This window comes from Microcebus murinus, unplaced genomic scaffold (genome assembly GCF_040939455.1).
Source record: "Microcebus murinus isolate Inina unplaced genomic scaffold, M.murinus_Inina_mat1.0 scaf006_hap2_Mmur4.0, whole genome shotgun sequence".
NCBI lineage: Eukaryota > Metazoa > Chordata > Mammalia > Primates > Cheirogaleidae > Microcebus > Microcebus murinus.
In genome coordinates, this window is record NW_027438952.1 from 716,964 (window position 1) to 735,289 (window position 18,326).

The 18,326-nt window shown below is 64.4% G+C and overlaps 5 pseudogenes; all 5 read right to left on the reverse strand.

The window, feature by feature from the left end:
* Positions 1-1,981: 1,981 nt before the first annotated feature.
* On the reverse strand, positions 1,982-2,100 carry LOC142866550 (uncharacterized; annotated as a pseudogene).
* Positions 2,101-5,673: 3,573 nt separating this feature from the next.
* LOC142866551 (uncharacterized) lies at positions 5,674-5,792 on the reverse strand (annotated as a pseudogene).
* A 3,562-nt stretch (positions 5,793-9,354) lies between these two features.
* Positions 9,355-9,473, reverse strand: LOC142866552 (uncharacterized; annotated as a pseudogene).
* Positions 9,474-13,040: 3,567 nt separating this feature from the next.
* On the reverse strand, positions 13,041-13,159 carry LOC142866553 (uncharacterized; annotated as a pseudogene).
* Positions 13,160-16,731: 3,572 nt separating this feature from the next.
* LOC142866555 (uncharacterized) lies at positions 16,732-16,850 on the reverse strand (annotated as a pseudogene).
* Between the last annotated feature and the right edge of the window lie 1,476 nt (positions 16,851-18,326).

Sequence of the window (18,326 nt, forward strand, 5' to 3'; positions counted from 1 at the left end):
ACATGCCGTGCCACCCCGGGAACACGACTGCAGGTCGCGGCCCCTCCCGCCTCCTCCCCGACATGGCGCAGGGCTCAGAGACACCTGAGACGCTGCTACCAAAGTCCAAAGGGCATCGGTTGCTCCTCCAAAGCACCCGAGCAGACCGCGTTGTCCAGCCAGCCCCTGGGCCTCCCTGGGGTGCCCAGCACAAAAGTGCAGACAACCCCCGGACTCGCAATATCAGTTTGAGGATGTTCCTGCCATTCTAAGGACCCGCAGGCCAGCTGGGCCTTCAGGCAGGACAGAGAGCCCCGGAATCCGACGTGGAGAGCTGCGTGGACGTCCCCATCAGGAGGCGGTCCCCACCTCCGAGGCTCTCCCCTTGCGGGGAGCGGCAGCCCCAGGGCCTCAGGGAAGACACCAGGCTGGGCCCCCGCGGCACAGCGGGGCACGTCCCCGTCCCCGGCAGGCAGGCGACTTAGCGATGCCTGCGCCAGACTGCTGCGGCCGCCCTGCTGCCGGGTTCCTGGAGGGCTTCCTGGAAGCAGCGTCCACACCAAGCCCCTGGAAGGCCCAGGCGACGGAGGAGCCGGTCAGGCAGGGGCCGAGGACGGTGACGGGCGGGGAGGAGCGTGTCAGGCAGGGGCCGAGGACGGTGACAGGCCGGGCGGGAAGGAGCCGGTCAGGCGGGGGCCCAGGACAGTGACGGGCCTGGCCGGGGAGGAGCGAGTCAGGCAGTGGCCCAGGTGGTGGGCCGGGCGGAGAGGAGCCTGTCAGGCAGGGGCAGAGGACGGTGACGGTGACGGTGACGGTGACGGGCCGGGGCGGGAAGGGGCCGGTCAGGCAGGGGCAGGGGCCGAGGACAGTGACGGGCCTGGCGGGGGAGGAGCGCGTCAGGCAGGGGCAGAGGAGACGGGCTGGGTAAGGGGTAGGGTGACAGTTAGGGCACAATTCACAATCGCAAAGATGTGGAAGCGACCCGAGTGCCCATCCATCCAGGAGTGCATTAGTAACATGTGGCGCGTGGACACCACGGAGTGCCATTCGGCTGTGAGGAGCAGCGGTGAGGGGGCGCCTCTCGTGTTCTCCTGGCCAGAGCTGGAACCCGTTCCAGTAGGCCAGGTGTCCCAAGAACGGACACACGAGCACCACGTGCGCGCGCTCACCGGCAAATTGGTAGGAACGGATGGACACCTAAGTGGACAGCGAGGAATCACCTTCATCGGGTGGGTGTCGGGCGGGCGTGGGGAGGGGGTGGGCATACACATCCATTAGGGAGGGGGTGGGTGCGCACCGACTGGGGGATGGGCGCACTTGAAGCTCTGACCCGAGGGGGGAGGCGGGGAAAGAGCAATGCACCCGACCTGAACATTGGTACCCCCACAATACGCTGGGAGAGAATGAGAAATAAATAAGGAGACAGGGGGGAGGGGGGCACGGGCAACACATGTCACCTCAATACTTGTACTCCCATCATCTGCTAGAAAGGAGAGAGAAAAGAAAATGCAATAATAGAGATAAGAGACACTTTCTAAGAACATGAATCCGAAAAGAAAAGTAAAAGGAGGCCTGTCGAGCAGGTCTGGGTGTGACTCCGGATCCCCCAACCTCCAGTGCCACCACCAGAGATTCCTACGTGTAGCCCATAGAACCCCAAAAGCAACGGGACGAGTTCTGGTCACATACTCGCTCAAAGTGACATCCTGGAATCCTTCCGGAACTCCCTCCCCTCTCAGACTCTCCAGGTTTCCTCCAGCGTGTCGTTTCCCACAGACCAGACCTTTGGACTGAGACCGGACAGTCCAGATGGCACGCATGCTGCCCCGCGGCGGCGGTGTCCCGGCTTGGGACAAGAGGAGGCCCCACGGTGCGGGCTGGGGCGGCAGGCACCGCGGCGGGCGCTGAGGGTGGGGGTGATCCGCCGGACCGCCGCCCCGCCGCGCTCCCGGCAAGGGGACAGAGCAACAGGCAAAAAAAAAAAAAAAAAAAAAAAAAAAAAAGCCTAGGGCACCCGGGATTCCCAGGCGGTCTCCCATCCAAGTACTAACCAGGCCCGACGCTGCTTAGCTTCGGAGATCAGACGAGACGGGGCGCGTTCGGGGTGGTGTGGCCCTAGACCGCGGAGGGCGCCCCTGCCCCGCTCAAGAGGCCAGCCTCACTGCGCTTCCCCGCGATAGCGCTGACCCGCGCCGGGCCTGTGCAGTTGGCCGACCCGGTCGGGCGGACTCCGGAGGACTGAGGTGAGGGACGGGGCGGGGTGGGGTGGGGTGGGGGGCTGTCTACACACACACACACACACACACACACACACACACACACACACACACACAAACACACACACACAGACACGATGCGCCTCCACGGCTGGACCCGCCAAGGTGGAGACCTTCCAGCCCCCCTCCTCTCCTCACCTCGCCTCCTTCACCTACCCGCCCCCACCCCCAGCGCGCCGCCGCTGACTGCGCACGCGCGCTCACCCTTTGACCCCAGCCAGGGGCCGCCCTCCCGCACAACCCCTGTCAGCTGCGCCCCCGCCCTGTGGGTGGGCGGGCTGCCGCCTATTCCCCAGGGCCAGGGCTGGGGCACAGCGCATGGGGGAGGGGAGCGAGTGTAGGGGCGTCTCTCGGGATGTGTCCCATGGCTGGGGTGGGGCGGGGTGGTTTGGGGGGCGCTGAAGAAATCAGTCCCCTCCATCTCCTACCTCTGGAAAACCCCCAAGCCCTTGGAGAACTGCCGGCACCGCTCCCGTGGGGGCCGGGACCCTGCTCCGTGTCCTCCTGTGGCCCAGTCCAAGGGGCCTGGGCCTGGCCCGGGGCTGGATTGGACCCCAACCACCCTCGGGTGTGGACTTGCTAAAAGCCGGCGATTAGATATTGGATTCGAGCTTCCTTGAGGTCATTTCACTAATGAGTGCACCGGAAAGAGTTTCCTAATCCATCTGTGAGGGTGGCAACTGAAAGAGAATTTTAAAGCTGACAGAATAGGCGAGGAAAGGCATAGGAGATTTCCACACCCAGTAAGGCAGACTTTCCCGAAATGGAAGAAAGAAACGAGCAAACAGAGACACCGGTAGCCCGCCCGGATCAGAGTCGGCTCCTTAGAGAAAGCACCCTGACCAGGTTCACCCGTGGGTGGGTGGCGAGCCAGTGGCATTCAGAAGCGCGAGGCCCGCAGTCTGTGCAGAAGACACCTGCACTCGGGTGTGTGTGGCGGCACGATTCCCAAGCAGCTCCAAATGGTAATCCAAAGAGAAGCCAGGGAGTTCCCAAGGCCCCAGGTGTCCTCAGCCCACGACTGGCTGCTGTGGGAATGCGAAGCCCGGCTCCTTGTCTCAGAGCGGGACAACCAGGAGGTGTGACGACGTACACCCCGGGGTTCCCAGGAGGATCAGGCTGAAGCTGGTACTTGGCCTGAAAATGTCCCCTCGCATGGGCACCCCCTTCCGCTTCCGGCTCCTCTGCTCCCGGTGCCCCTCCATCCAGGGGCCAGACTTTAAGAAGTCACCCGCAGGAGAATCCTGGTCCCAAAGGAGCCTTCTGGGGGACCCGTGCTGAGAGAGGTTGTGGGCATGGCCCGCTGGGGCTCTGCCCGGCCCAGGGCTGGGAGATGCCACCTCCCAGCTCCGGGTCCCTGCAGGAAGCGTTGGCAAGCACAGGGCCAGTCCCCCAAAGGCCCAGGTGCAGGGAGCCCAGGCCAAGCAGCCTGTGGAAGAAGCCACATGCCGTGCCACCCCGGGAACACGACTGCAGGTCGCGGCCCCTCCCGCCTCCTCCCCGACATGGCGCAGGGCTCAGAGACACCTGAGACGCTGCTACCAAAGTCCCAAGGGCATCGGTTGCTCCTCCAAAGCACCCGAGCAGACCGCGTTGTCCAGCCAGCCCCTGGGCCTCCCTGGGGTGCCCAGCACAAAAGTGCAGACAACCCCCGGACTCGCAATATCAGTTTGAGGATGTTCCTGCCATTCTAAGGACCCGCAGGCCAGCTGGGCCTTCAGGCAGGACAGAGAGCCCCGGAATCCGACGTGGAGAGCTGCGTGGACGTCCCCATCAGGAGGCGGTCCCCACCTCCGAGGCTCTCCCCTTGCGGGGAGCGGCAGCCCCAGGGCCTCAGGGAAGACACCAGGCTGGGCCCCCGCGGCACAGCGGGGCACGTCCCCGTCCCCGGCAGGCAGGCGACTTAGCGATGCCTGCGCCAGACTGCTGCGGCCGCCCTGCTGCCGGGTTCCTGGAGGGCTTCCTGGAAGCAGCGTCCACACCAAGCCCCTGGAAGGCCCAGGCGACGGAGGAGCCGGTCAGGCAGGGGCCGAGGACGGTGACGGGCGGGGAGGAGCGTGTCAGGCAGGGGCCGAGGACGGTGACAGGCCGGGCGGGAAGGAGCCGGTCAGGCGGGGGCCCAGGACAGTGACGGGCCTGGCCGGGGAGGAGCGAGTCAGGCAGTGGCCCAGGTGGTGGGCCGGGCGGAGAGGAGCCTGTCAGGCAGGGGCAGAGGACGGTGACGGTGACGGTGACGGTGACGGGCCGGGGCGGGAAGGGGCCGGTCAGGCAGGGGCAGGGGCCGAGGACAGTGACGGGCCTGGCGGGGGAGGAGCGCGTCAGGCAGGGGCAGAGGAGACGGGCTGGGTAAGGGGTAGGGTGACAGTTAGGGCACAATTCACAATCGCAAAGATGTGGAAGCGACCCGAGTGCCCATCCATCCAGGAGTGCATTAGTAACATGTGGCGCGTGGACACCACGGAGTGCCATTCGGCTGTGAGGAGCAGCGGTGAGGGGGCGCCTCTCGTGTTCTCCTGGCCAGAGCTGGAACCCGTTCCAGTAGGCCAGGTGTCCCAAGAACGGACACACGAGCACCACGTGCGCGCGCTCACCGGCAAATTGGTAGGAACGGATGGACACCTAAGTGGACAGCGAGGAATCACCTTCATCGGGTGGGTGTCGGGCGGGCGTGGGGAGGGGGTGGGCATACACATCCATTAGGGAGGGGGTGGGTGCGCACCGACTGGGGGATGGGCGCACTTGAAGCTCTGACCCGAGGGGGGAGGCGGGGAAAGAGCAATGCACCCGACCTGAACATTGGTACCCCCACAATACGCTGGGAGAGAATGAGAAATAAATAAGGAGACAGGGGGGAGGGGGGCACGGGCAACACATGTCACCTCAATACTTGTACTCCCATCATCTGCTAGAAAGGAGAGAGAAAAGAAAATGCAATAATAGAGATAAGAGACACTTTCTAAGAACATGAATCCGAAAAGAAAAGTAAAAGGAGGCCTGTCGAGCAGGTCTGGGTGTGACTCCGGATCCCCCAACCTCCAGTGCCACCACCAGAGATTCCTACGTGTAGCCCATAGAACCCCAAAAGCAACGGGACGAGTTCTGGTCACATACTCGCTCAAAGTGACATCCTGGAATCCTTCCGGAACTCCCTCCCCTCTCAGACTCTCCAGGTTTCCTCCAGCGTGTCGTTTCCCACAGACCAGACCTTTGGACTGAGACCGGACAGTCCAGATGGCACGCATGCTGCCCCGCGGCGGCGGTGTCCCGGCTTGGGACAAGAGGAGGCCCCACGGTGCGGGCTGGGGCGGCAGGCACCGCGGCGGGCGCTGAGGGTGGGGGTGATCCGCCGGACCGCCGCCCCGCCGCGCTCCCGGCAAGGGGACAGAGCAACAGGCAAAAAAAAAAAAAAAAAAAAAAAAGCCTAGGGCACCCGGGATTCCCAGGCGGTCTCCCATCCAAGTACTAACCAGGCCCGACGCTGCTTAGCTTCGGAGATCAGACGAGACGGGGCGCGTTCGGGGTGGTGTGGCCCTAGACCGCGGAGGGCGCCCCTGCCCCGCTCAAGAGGCCAGCCTCACTGCGCTTCCCCGCGATAGCGCTGACCCGCGCCGGGCCTGTGCAGTTGGCCGACCCGGTCGGGCGGACTCCGGAGGACTGAGGTGAGGGACGGGGCGGGGTGGGGTGGGGTGGGGGGCTGTCTACACACACACACACACACACACACACACACACACACACACACACAAACACACACACACACAGACACGATGCGCCTCCACGGCTGGACCCGCCAAGGTGGAGACCTTCCAGCCCCCGTCCTCTCCTCACCTCGCCTCCTTCACCTACCCGCCCCCACCCCCAGCGCGCCGCCGCTGACTGCGCACGCGCGCTCACCCTTTGACCCCAGCCAGGGGCCGCCCTCCCGCACAACCCCTGTCAGCTGCGCCCCCGCCCTGTGGGTGGGCGGGCTGCCGCCTATTCCCCAGGGCCAGGGCTGGGGCACAGCGCATGGGGGAGGGGAGCGAGTGTAGGGGCGTCTCTCGGGATGTGTCCCATGGCTGGGGTGGGGCGGGGTGGTTTGGGGGGCGCTGAAGAAATCAGTCCCCTCCATCTCCTACCTCTGGAAAACCCCCAAGCCCTTGGAGAACTGCCGGCACCGCTCCCGTGGGGGCCGGGACCCTGCTCCGTGTCCTCCTGTGGCCCAGTCCAAGGGGCCTGGGCCTGGCCCGGGGCTGGATTGGACCCCAACCACCCTCGGGTGTGGACTTGCTAAAAGCCGGCGATTAGATATTGGATTCGAGCTTCCTTGAGGTCATTTCACTAATGAGTGCACCGGAAAGAGTTTCCTAATCCATCTGTGAGGGTGGCAACTGAAAGAGAATTTTAAAGCTGACAGAATAGGCGAGGAAAGGCATAGGAGATTTCCACACCCAGTAAGGCAGACTTTCCCGAAATGGAAGAAAGAAACGAGCAAACAGAGACACCGGTAGCCCGCCCGGATCAGAGTCGGCTCCTTAGAGAAAGCACCCTGACCAGGTTCACCCGTGGGTGGGTGGCGAGCCAGTGGCATTCAGAAGCGCGAGGCCCGCAGTCTGTGCAGAAGACACCTGCACTCGGGTGTGTGTGGCGGCACGATTCCCAAGCAGCTCCAAATGGTAATCCAAAGAGAAGCCAGGGAGTTCCCAAGGCCCCAGGTGTCCTCAGCCCACGACTGGCTGCTGTGGGAATGCGAAGCCCGGCTCCTTGTCTCAGAGCGGGACAACCAGGAGGTGTGACGACGTACACCCCGGGGTTCCCAGGAGGATCAGGCTGAAGCTGGTACTTGGCCTGAAAATGTCCCCTCGCATGGGCACCCCCTTCCGCTTCCGGCTCCTCTGCTCCCGGTGCCCCTCCATCCAGGGGCCAGACTTTAAGAAGTCACCCGCAGGAGAATCCTGGTCCCAAAGGAGCCTTCTGGGGGACCCGTGCTGAGAGAGGTTGTGGGCATGGCCCGCTGGGGCTCTGCCCGGCCCAGGGCTGGGAGATGCCACCTCCCAGCTCCGGGTCCCTGCAGGAAGCGTTGGCAAGCACAGGGCCAGTCCCCCAAAGGCCCAGGTGCAGGGAGCCCAGGCCAAGCAGCCTGTGGAAGAAGCCACATGCCGTGCCACCCCGGGAACACGACTGCAGGTCGCGGCCCCTCCCGCCTCCTCCCCGACATGGCGCAGGGCTCAGAGACACCTGAGACGCTGCTACCAAAGTCCCAAGGGCATCGGTTGCTCCTCCAAAGCACCCGAGCAGACCGCGTTGTCCAGCCAGCCCCTGGGCCTCCCTGGGGTGCCCAGCACAAAAGTGCAGACAACCCCCGGACTCGCAATATCAGTTTGAGGATGTTCCTGCCATTCTAAGGACCCGCAGGCCAGCTGGGCCTTCAGGCAGGACAGAGAGCCCCGGAATCCGACGTGGAGAGCTGCGTGGACGTCCCCATCAGGAGGCGGTCCCCACCTCCGAGGCTCTCCCCTTGCGGGGAGCGGCAGCCCCAGGGCCTCAGGGAAGACACCAGGCTGGGCCCCCGCGGCACAGCGGGGCACGTCCCCGTCCCCGGCAGGCAGGCGACTTAGCGATGCCTGCGCCAGACTGCTGCGGCCGCCCTGCTGCCGGGTTCCTGGAGGGCTTCCTGGAAGCAGCGTCCACACCAAGCCCCTGGAAGGCCCAGGCGACGGAGGAGCCGGTCAGGCAGGGGCCGAGGACGGTGACGGGCGGGGAGGAGCGTGTCAGGCAGGGGCCGAGGACGGTGACAGGCCGGGCGGGAAGGAGCCGGTCAGGCGGGGGCCCAGGACAGTGACGGGCCTGGCCGGGGAGGAGCGAGTCAGGCAGTGGCCCAGGTGGTGGGCCGGGCGGAGAGGAGCCTGTCAGGCAGGGGCAGAGGACGGTGACGGTGACGGTGACGGTGACGGGCCGGGGCGGGAAGGGGCCGGTCAGGCAGGGGCAGGGGCCGAGGACAGTGACGGGCCTGGCGGGGGAGGAGCGCGTCAGGCAGGGGCAGAGGAGACGGGCTGGGTAAGGGGTAGGGTGACAGTTAGGGCACAATTCACAATCGCAAAGATGTGGAAGCGACCCGAGTGCCCATCCATCCAGGAGTGCATTAGTAACATGTGGCGCGTGGACACCACGGAGTGCCATTCGGCTGTGAGGAGCAGCGGTGAGGGGGCGCCTCTCGTGTTCTCCTGGCCAGAGCTGGAACCCGTTCCAGTAGGCCAGGTGTCCCAAGAACGGACACACGAGCACCACGTGCGCGCGCTCACCGGCAAATTGGTAGGAACGGATGGACACCTAAGTGGACAGCGAGGAATCACCTTCATCGGGTGGGTGTCGGGCGGGCGTGGGGAGGGGGTGGGCATACACATCCATTAGGGAGGGGGTGGGTGCGCACCGACTGGGGGATGGGCGCACTTGAAGCTCTGACCCGAGGGGGGAGGCGGGGAAAGAGCAATGCACCCGACCTGAACATTGGTACCCCCACAATACGCTGGGAGAGAATGAGAAATAAATAAGGAGACAGGGGGGAGGGGGGCACGGGCAACACATGTCACCTCAATACTTGTACTCCCATGATCTGCTAGAAAGGAGAGAGAAAAGAAAATGCAATAATAGAGATAAGAGACACTTTCTAAGAACATGAATCCGAAAAGAAAAGTAAAAGGAGGCCTGTCGAGCAGGTCTGGGTGTGACTCCGGATCCCCCAACCTCCAGTGCCACCACCAGAGATTCCTACGTGTAGCCCATAGAACCCCAAAAGCAACGGGACGAGTTCTGGTCACATACTCGCTCAAAGTGACATCCTGGAATCCTTCCGGAACTCCCTCCCCTCTCAGACTCTCCAGGTTTCCTCCAGCGTGTCGTTTCCCACAGACCAGACCTTTGGACTGAGACCGGACAGTCCAGATGGCACGCATGCTGCCCCGCGGCGGCGGTGTCCCGGCTTGGGACAAGAGGAGGCCCCACGGTGCGGGCTGGGGCGGCAGGCACCGCGGCGGGCGCTGAGGGTGGGGGTGATCCGCCGGACCGCCGCCCCGCCGCGCTCCCGGCAAGGGGACAGAGCAACAGGCAAAAAAAAAAAAAAAGCCTAGGGCACCCGGGATTCCCAGGCGGTCTCCCATCCAAGTACTAACCAGGCCCGACGCTGCTTAGCTTCGGAGATCAGACGAGACGGGGCGCGTTCGGGGTGGTGTGGCCCTAGACCGCGGAGGGCGCCCCTGCCCCGCTCAAGAGGCCAGCCTCACTGCGCTTCCCCGCGATAGCGCTGACCCGCGCCGGGCCTGTGCAGTTGGCCGACCCGGTCGGGCGGACTCCGGAGGACTGAGGTGAGGGACGGGGCGGGGTGGGGTGGGGTGGGGGGCTGTCTACACACACACACACACACACACACACACACACACACACACACACAAACACACACACACACAGACACGATGCGCCTCCACGGCTGGACCCGCCAAGGTGGAGACCTTCCAGCCCCCCTCCTCTCCTCACCTCGCCTCCTTCACCTACCCGCCCCCACCCCCAGCGCGCCGCCGCTGACTGCGCACGCGCGCTCACCCTTTGACCCCAGCCAGGGGCCGCCCTCCCGCACAACCCCTGTCAGCTGCGCCCCCGCCCTGTGGGTGGGCTGCCGCCTATTCCCCAGGGCCAGGGCTGGGGCACAGCGCATGGGGGAGGGGAGCGAGTGTAGGGGCGTCTCTCGGGATGTGTCCCATGGCTGGGGTGGGGCGGGGTGGTTTGGGGGGCGCTGAAGAAATCAGTCCCCTCCATCTCCTACCTCTGGAAAACCCCCAAGCCCTTGGAGAACTGCCGGCACCGCTCCCGTGGGGGCCGGGACCCTGCTCCGTGTCCTCCTGTGGCCCAGTCCAAGGGGCCTGGGCCTGGCCCGGGGCTGGATTGGACCCCAACCACCCTCGGGTGTGGACTTGCTAAAAGCCGGCGATTAGATATTGGATTCGAGCTTCCTTGAGGTCATTTCACTAATGAGTGCACCGGAAAGAGTTTCCTAATCCATCTGTGAGGGTGGCAACTGAAAGAGAATTTTAAAGCTGACAGAATAGGCGAGGAAAGGCATAGGAGATTTCCACACCCAGTAAGGCAGACTTTCCCGAAATGGAAGAAAGAAACGAGCAAACAGAGACACCGGTAGCCCGCCCGGATCAGAGTCGGCTCCTTAGAGAAAGCACCCTGACCAGGTTCACCCGTGGGTGGGTGGCGAGCCAGTGGCATTCAGAAGCGCGAGGCCCGCAGTCTGTGCAGAAGACACCTGCACTCGGGTGTGTGTGGCGGCACGATTCCCAAGCAGCTCCAAATGGTAATCCAAAGAGAAGCCAGGGAGTTCCCAAGGCCCCAGGTGTCCTCAGCCCACGACTGGCTGCTGTGGGAATGCGAAGCCCGGCTCCTTGTCTCAGAGCGGGACAACCAGGAGGTGTGACGACGTACACCCCGGGGTTCCCAGGAGGATCAGGCTGAAGCTGGTACTTGGCCTGAAAATGTCCCCTCGCATGGGCACCCCCTTCCGCTTCCGGCTCCTCTGCTCCCGGTCCCCCTCCATCCAGGGGCCAGACTTTAAGAAGTCACCCGCAGGAGAATCCTGGTCCCAAAGGAGCCTTCTGGGGGACCCGTGCTGAGAGAGGTTGTGGGCATGGCCCGCTGGGGCTCTGCCCGGCCCAGGGCTGGGAGATGCCACCTCCCAGCTCCGGGTCCCTGCAGGAAGCGTTGGCAAGCACAGGGCCAGTCCCCCAAAGGCCCAGGTGCAGGGAGCCCAGGCCAAGCAGCCTGTGGAAGAAGCCACATGCCGTGCCACCCCGGGAACACGACTGCAGGTCGCGGCCCCTCCCGCCTCCTCCCCGACATGGCGCAGGGCTCAGAGACACCTGAGACGCTGCTACCAAAGTCCCAAGGGCATCGGTTGCTCCTCCAAAGCACCCGAGCAGACCGCGTTGTCCAGCCAGCCCCTGGGCCTCCCTGGGGTGCCCAGCACAAAAGTGCAGACAACCCCCGGACTCGCAATATCAGTTTGAGGATGTTCCTGCCATTCTAAGGACCCGCAGGCCAGCTGGGCCTTCAGGCAGGACAGAGAGCCCCGGAATCCGACGTGGAGAGCTGCGTGGACGTCCCCATCAGGAGGCGGTCCCCACCTCCGAGGCTCTCCCCTTGCGGGGAGCGGCAGCCCCAGGGCCTCAGGGAAGACACCAGGCTGGGCCCCCGCGGCACAGCGGGGCACGTCCCCGTCCCCGGCAGGCAGGCGACTTAGCGATGCCTGCGCCAGACTGCTGCGGCCGCCCTGCTGCCGGGTTCCTGGAGGGCTTCCTGGAAGCAGCGTCCACACCAAGCCCCTGGAAGGCCCAGGCGACGGAGGAGCCGGTCAGGCAGGGGCCGAGGACGGTGACGGGCGGGGAGGAGCGTGTCAGGCAGGGGCCGAGGACGGTGACAGGCCGGGCGGGAAGGAGCCGGTCAGGCGGGGGCCCAGGACAGTGACGGGCCTGGCCGGGGAGGAGCGAGTCAGGCAGTGGCCCAGGTGGTGGGCCGGGCGGAGAGGAGCCTGTCAGGCAGGGGCAGAGGACGGTGACGGTGACGGTGACGGGCCGGGGCGGGAAGGGGCCGGTCAGGCAGGGGCAGGGGCCGAGGACAGTGACGGGCCTGGCGGGGGAGGAGCGCGTCAGGCAGGGGCAGAGGAGACGGGCTGGGTAAGGGGTAGGGTGACAGTTAGGGCACAATTCACAATCGCAAAGATGTGGAAGCGACCCGAGTGCCCATCCATCCAGGAGTGCATTAGTAACATGTGGCGCGTGGACACCACGGAGTGCCATTCGGCTGTGAGGAGCAGCGGTGAGGGGGCGCCTCTCGTGTTCTCCTGGCCAGAGCTGGAACCCGTTCCAGTAGGCCAGGTGTCCCAAGAACGGACACACGAGCACCACGTGCGCGCGCTCACCGGCAAATTGGTAGGAACGGATGGACACCTAAGTGGACAGCGAGGAATCACCTTCATCGGGTGGGTGTCGGGCGGGCGTGGGGAGGGGGTGGGCATACACATCCATTAGGGAGGGGGTGGGTGCGCACCGACTGGGGGATGGGCGCACTTGAAGCTCTGACCCGAGGGGGGAGGCGGGGAAAGAGCAATGCACCCGACCTGAACATTGGTACCCCCACAATACGCTGGGAGAGAATGAGAAATAAATAAGGAGACAGGGGGGAGGGGGGCACGGGCAACACATGTCACCTCAATACTTGTACTCCCATCATCTGCTAGAAAGGAGAGAGAAAAGAAAATGCAATAATAGAGATAAGAGACACTTTCTAAGAACATGAATCCGAAAAGAAAAGTAAAAGGAGGCCTGTCGAGCAGGTCTGGGTGTGACTCCGGATCCCCCAACCTCCAGTGCCACCACCAGAGATTCCTACGTGTAGCCCATAGAACCCCAAAAGCAACGGGACGAGTTCTGGTCACATACTCGCTCAAAGTGACATCCTGGAATCCTTCCGGAACTCCCTCCCCTCTCAGACTCTCCAGGTTTCCTCCAGCGTGTCGTTTCCCACAGACCAGACCTTTGGACTGAGACCGGACAGTCCAGATGGCACGCATGCTGCCCCGCGGCGGCGGTGTCCCGGCTTGGGACAAGAGGAGGCCCCACGGTGCGGGCTGGGGCGGCAGGCACCGCGGCGGGCGCTGAGGGTGGGGGTGATCCGCCGGACCGCCGCCCCGCCGCGCTCCGGGCAAGGGGACAGAGCAACAGGCAAAAAAAAAAAAAAAAAAAAAAAAAAAAAAGCCTAGGGCACCCGGGATTCCCAGGCGGTCTCCCATCCAAGTACTAACCAGGCCCGACGCTGCTTAGCTTCGGAGATCAGACGAGACGGGGCGCGTTCGGGGTGGTGTGGCCCTAGACCGCGGAGGGCGCCCCTGCCCCGCTCAAGAGGCCAGCCTCACTGCGCTTCCCCGCGATAGCGCTGACCCGCGCCGGGCCTGTGCAGTTGGCCGACCCGGTCGGGCGGACTCCGGAGGACTGAGGTGAGGGACGGGGCGGGGTGGGGTGGGGTGGGGGGCTGTCTACACACACACACACACACACACACACACACACACACACACACACACACACACACAAACACACACACACACAGACACGATGCGCCTCCACGGCTGGACCCGCCAAGGTGGAGACCTTCCAGCCCCCCTCCTCTCCTCACCTCGCCTCCTTCACCTACCCGCCCCCACCCCCAGCGCGCCGCCGCTGACTGCGCACGCGCGCTCACCCTTTGACCCCAGCCAGGGGCCGCCCTCCCGCACAACCCCTGTCAGCTGCGCCCCCGCCCTGTGGGTGGGCGGGCTGCCGCCTATTCCCCAGGGCCAGGGCTGGGGCACAGCGCATGGGGGAGGGGAGCGAGTGTAGGGGCGTCTCTCGGGATGTGTCCCATGGCTGGGGTGGGGCGGGGTGGTTTGGGGGGCGCTGAAGAAATCAGTCCCCTCCATCTCCTACCTCTGGAAAACCCCCAAGCCCTTGGAGAACTGCCGGCACCGCTCCCGTGGGGGCCGGGACCCTGCTCCGTGTCCTCCTGTGGCCCAGTCCAAGGGGCCTGGGCCTGGCCCGGGGCTGGATTGGACCCCAACCACCCTCGGGTGTGGACTTGCTAAAAGCCGGCGATTAGATATTGGATTCGAGCTTCCTTGAGGTCATTTCACTAATGAGTGCACCGGAAAGAGTTTCCTAATCCATCTGTGAGGGTGGCAACTGAAAGAGAATTTTAAAGCTGACAGAATAGGCGAGGAAAGGCATAGGAGATTTCCACACCCAGTAAGGCAGACTTTCCCGAAATGGAAGAAAGAAACGAGCAAACAGAGACACCGGTAGCCCGCCCGGATCAGAGTCGGCTCCTTAGAGAAAGCACCCTGACCAGGTTCACCCGTGGGTGGGTGGCGAGCCAGTGGCATTCAGAAGCGCGAGGCCCGCAGTCTGTGCAGAAGACACCTGCACTCGGGTGTGTGTGGCGGCACGATTCCCAAGCAGCTCCAAATGGTAATCCAAAGAGAAGCCAGGGAGTTCCCAAGGCCCCAGGTGTCCTCAGCCCACGACTGGCTGCTGTGGGAATGCGAAGCCCGGCTCCTTGTCTCAGAGCGGGACAACCAGGAGGTGTGACGACGTACACCCCGGGGTTCCCAGGAGGATCAGGCTGAAGCTGGTACTTGGCCTGAAAATGTCCCCTCGCATGGGCACCCCCTTCCGCTTCCGGCTCCTCTGCTCCCGGTGCCCCTCCATCCAGGGGCCAGACTTTAAGAAGTCACCCGCAGGAGAATCCTGGTCCCAAAGGAGCCTTCTGGGGGACCCGTGCTGAGAGAGGTTGTGGGCATGGCCCGCTGGGGCTCTGCCCGACCCAGGGCTGGGAGATGCCACCTCCCAGCTCCGGGTCCCTGCAGGAAGCGTTGGCAAGCACAGGGCCAGTCCCCCAAAGGCCCAGGTGCAGGGAGCCCAGGCCAAGCAGCCTGTGGAAGAAGCCACATGCCGTGCCACCCCGGGAACACGACTGCAGGTCGCGGCCCCTCCCGCCTCCTCCCCGACATGGCGCAGGGCTCAGAGACACCTGAGACGCTGCTACCAAAGTCCCAAGGGCATCGGTTGCTCCTCCAAAGCACCCGAGCAGACCGCGTTGTCCAGCCAGCCCCTGGGCCTCCCTGGGGTGCCCAGCACAAAAGTGCAGACAACCCCCGGACTCGCAATATCAGTTTGAGGATGTTCCTGCCATTCTAAGGACCCGCAGGCCAGCTGGGCCTTCAGGCAGGACAGAGAGCCCCGGAATCCGACGTGGAGAGCTGCGTGGACGTCCCCATCAGGAGGCGGTCCCCACCTCCGAGGCTCTCCCCTTGCGGGGAGCGGCAGCCCCAGGGCCTCAGGGAAGACACCAGGCTGGGCCCCCGCGGCACAGCGGGGCACGTCCCCGTCCCCGGCAGGCAGGCGACTTAGCGATGCCTGCGCCAGACTGCTGCGGCCGCCCTGCTGCCGGGTTCCTGGAGGGCTTCCTGGAAGCAGCGTCCACACCAAGCCCCTGGAAGGCCCAGGCGACGGAGGAGCCGGTCAGGCAGGGGCCGAGGACGGTGACGGGCGGGGAGGAGCGTGTCAGGCAGGGGCCGAGGACGGTGACAGGCCGGGCGGGAAGGAGCCGGTCAGGCGGGGGCCCAGGACAGTGACGGGCCTGGCCGGGGAGGAGCGAGTCAGGCAGTGGCCCAGGTGGTGGGCCGGGCGGAGAGGAGCCTGTCAGGCAGGGGCAGAGGACGGTGACGGTGACGGTGACGGTGACGGGCCGGGGCGGGAAGGGGCCGGTCAGGCAGGGGCAGGGGCCGAGGACAGTGACGGGCCTGGCGGGGGAGGAGCGCGTCAGGCAGGGGCAGAGGAGACGGGCTGGGTAAGGGGTAGGGTGACAGTTAGGGCACAATTCACAATCGCAAAGATGTGGAAGCGACCCGAGTGCCCATCCATCCAGGAGTGCATTAGTAACATGTGGCGCGTGGACACCACGGAGTGCCATTCGGCTGTGAGGAGCAGCGGTGAGGGGGCGCCTCTCGTGTTCTCCTGGCCAGAGCTGGAACCCGTTCCAGTAGGCCAGGTGTCCCAAGAACGGACACACGAGCACCACGTGCGCGCGCTCACCGGCAAATTGGTAGGAACGGATGGACACCTAAGTGGACAGCGAGGAATCACCTTCATCGGGTGGGTGTCGGGCGGGCGTGGGGAGGGGGTGGGCATACACATCCATTAGGGAGGGGGTGGGTGCGCACCGACTGGGGGATGGGCGCACTTGAAGCTCTGACCCGAGGGGGGAGGCGGGGAAAGAGCAATGCACCCGACCTGAACATTGGTACCCCCACAATACGCTGGGAGAGAATGAGAAATAAATAAGGAGACAGGGGGGAGGGGGGCACGGGCAACACATGTCACCTCAATACTTGTACTCCCATCATCTGCTAGAAAGGAGAGAGAAAAGAAAATGCAATAATAGAGATAAGAGACACTTTCTAAGAACATGAATCCGAAAAGAAAAGTAAAAGGAGGCCTGTCGAGCAGGTCTGGGTGTGACTCCGGATCCCCCAACCTCCAGTGCCACCACCAGAGATTCCTACGTGTAGCCCATAGAACCCCAAAAGCAACGGGACGAGTTCTGGTCACATACTCGCTCAAAGTGACATCCTGGAATCCTTCCGGAACTCCCTCCCCTCTCAGACTCTCCAGGTTTCCTCCAGCGTGTCGTTTCCCACAGACCAGACCTTTGGACTGAGACCGGACAGTCCAGATGGCACGCATGCTGCCCCGCGGCGGCGGTGTCCCGGCTTGGGACAAGAGGAGGCCCCACGGTGCGGGCTGGGGCGGCAGGCACCGCGGCGGGCGCTGAGGGTGGGGGTGATCCGCCGGACCGCCGCCCCGCCGCGCTCCCGGCAAGGGGACAGAGCAACAGGCAAAAAAAAAAAAAAAGCCTAGGGCACCCGGGATTCCCAGGCGGTCTCCCATCCAAGTACTAACCAGGCCCGACGCTGCTTAGCTTCGGAGATCAGACGAGACGGGGCGCGTTCGGGGTGGTGTGGCCCTAGACCGCGGAGGGCGCCCCTGCCCCGCTCAAGAGGCCAGCCTCACTGCGCTTCCCCGCGATAGCGCTGACCCGCGCCGGGCCTGTGCAGTTGGCCGACCCGGTCGGGCGGACTCCGGAGGACTGAGGTGAGGGACGGGGCGGGGTGGGGTGGGGTGGGGGGCTGTCTACACACACACACACACACACACACACACACACACACACACACACAAACACACACACACACAGACACGATGCGCCTCCACGGCTGGACCCGCCAAGGTGGAGACCTTCCAGCCCCCCTCCTCTCCTCACCTCGCCTCCTTCACCTACCCGCCCCCACCCCCAGCGCGCCGCCGCTGACTGCGCACGCGCGCTCACCCTTTGACCCCAGCCAGGGGCCGCCCTCCCGCACAACCCCTGTCAGCTGCGCCCCCGCCCTGTGGGTGGGCTGCCGCCTATTCCCCAGGGCCAGGGCTGGGGCACAGCGCATGGGGGAGGGGAGCGAGTGTAGGGGCGTCTCTCGGGATGTGTCCCATGGCTGGGGTGGGGCGGGGTGGTTTGGGGGGCGCTGAAGAAATCAGTCCCCTCCATCTCCTACCTCTGGAAAACCCCCAAGCCCTTGGAGAACTGCCGGCACCGCTCCCGTGGGGGCCGGGACCCTGCTCCGTGTCCTCCTGTGGCCCAGTCCAAGGGGCCTGGGCCTGGCCCGGGGCTGGATTGGACCCCAACCACCCTCGGGTGTGGACTTGCTAAAAGCCGGCGATTAGATATTGGATTCGAGCTTCCTTGAGGTCATTTCACTAATGAGTGCACCGGAAAGAGTTTCCTAATCCATCTGTGAGGGTGGCAACTGAAAGAGAATTTTAAAGCTGACAGAATAGGCGAGGAAAGGCATAGGAGATTTCCACACCCAGTAAGGCAGACTTTCCCGAAATGGAAGAAAGAAACGAGCAAACAGAGACACCGGTAGCCCGCCCGGATCAGAGTCGGCTCCTTAGAGAAAGCACCCTGACCAGGTTCACCCGTGGGTGGGTGGCGAGCCAGTGGCATTCAGAAGCGCGAGGCCCGCAGTCTGTGCAGAAGACACCTGCACTCGGGTGTGTGTGGCGGCACGATTCCCAAGCAGCTCCAAATGGTAATCCAAAGAGAAGCCAGGGAGTTCCCAAGGCCCCAGGTGTCCTCAGCCCACGACTGGCTGCTGTGGGAATGCGAAGCCCGGCTCCTTGTCTCAGAGCGGGACAACCAGGAGGTGTGACGACGTACACCCCGGGGTTCCCAGGAGGATCAGGCTGAAGCTGGTACTTGGCCTGAAAATGTCCCCTCGCATGGGCACCCCCTTCCGCTTCCGGCTCCTCTGCTCCCGGTGCCCCTCCATCCAGGGGCCAGACTTTAAGAAGTCACCCGCAGGAGAATCCTGGTCCCAAAGGAGCCTTCTGGGGGACCCGTGCTGAGAGAGGTTGTGGGCATGGCCCGCTGGGGCTCTGCCCGGCCCAGGGC